This window comes from Eurypyga helias, unplaced genomic scaffold (genome assembly GCF_000690775.1).
Source record: "Eurypyga helias isolate BGI_N326 unplaced genomic scaffold, ASM69077v1 scaffold30333, whole genome shotgun sequence".
In the NCBI taxonomy this organism is placed as follows: Eukaryota; Metazoa; Chordata; class Aves; order Eurypygiformes; family Eurypygidae; genus Eurypyga; species Eurypyga helias.
In genome coordinates, this window is record NW_010239743.1 from 4,146 (window position 1) to 4,653 (window position 508).

At 62.6% G+C, this 508-nt stretch overlaps 1 protein-coding gene across 1 annotated transcript in view; it reads left to right on the plus strand.

Annotated features, from left to right (window-relative positions):
• LOC104507090 (DNA-directed RNA polymerase, mitochondrial-like) overlaps positions 1-508 on the plus strand; it is a gene marked incomplete at both ends in the record, with an annotated part of 6,454 nt that overhangs the window by 3,644 nt on the left and 2,302 nt on the right. The window lies entirely within an intron of this gene.

Here is a 508-nt window from a genome sequence, read left to right on the forward strand (position 1 = left end):
CTGTTCCCAGACTCGGAGCACGAGCCGCAGTTCCCTGCCCCTTTGGCGAGCTCTGAGCAGCCCCGTGGTTTCCCTCTGCTGGCTTGGGCTGGAGTGGGGAGCGGGGTTGTCGGAGGGTGATGGAACCTCCGTCTTCTTGCTCGGCCTCCGCACCCGCGCGGAAGCCGCCTGCTCAGCAGAGGTGAGGGCTGAGTAATGGATCCTGTAACCTGAGGCAGGTGACCTTGTCAGGATGAGCTGTGCTGTGCTCCGGAGGCAGCTCCTGCAGCTCCTGGAGCTGGAGAGGGCAGGGAGAGCCCCTGTGGTCCCACAGGCCAGTGTCCTGCTGCCAGGCTGACCACAGTCGTGCTCTTGGAGGCCCAAGGCATCTGCTGGCTGTGGATTTCCCAGTTATTCCCACTTTGGCACCTTTCTTGCCCCATCTGGGGCTGGTCAGGCACATGCTGCCACGAGGCTGTCATGGAATGTGCTTTGAGGAGCCTGCTGGAGAAGGGAAAGCATATGGGGC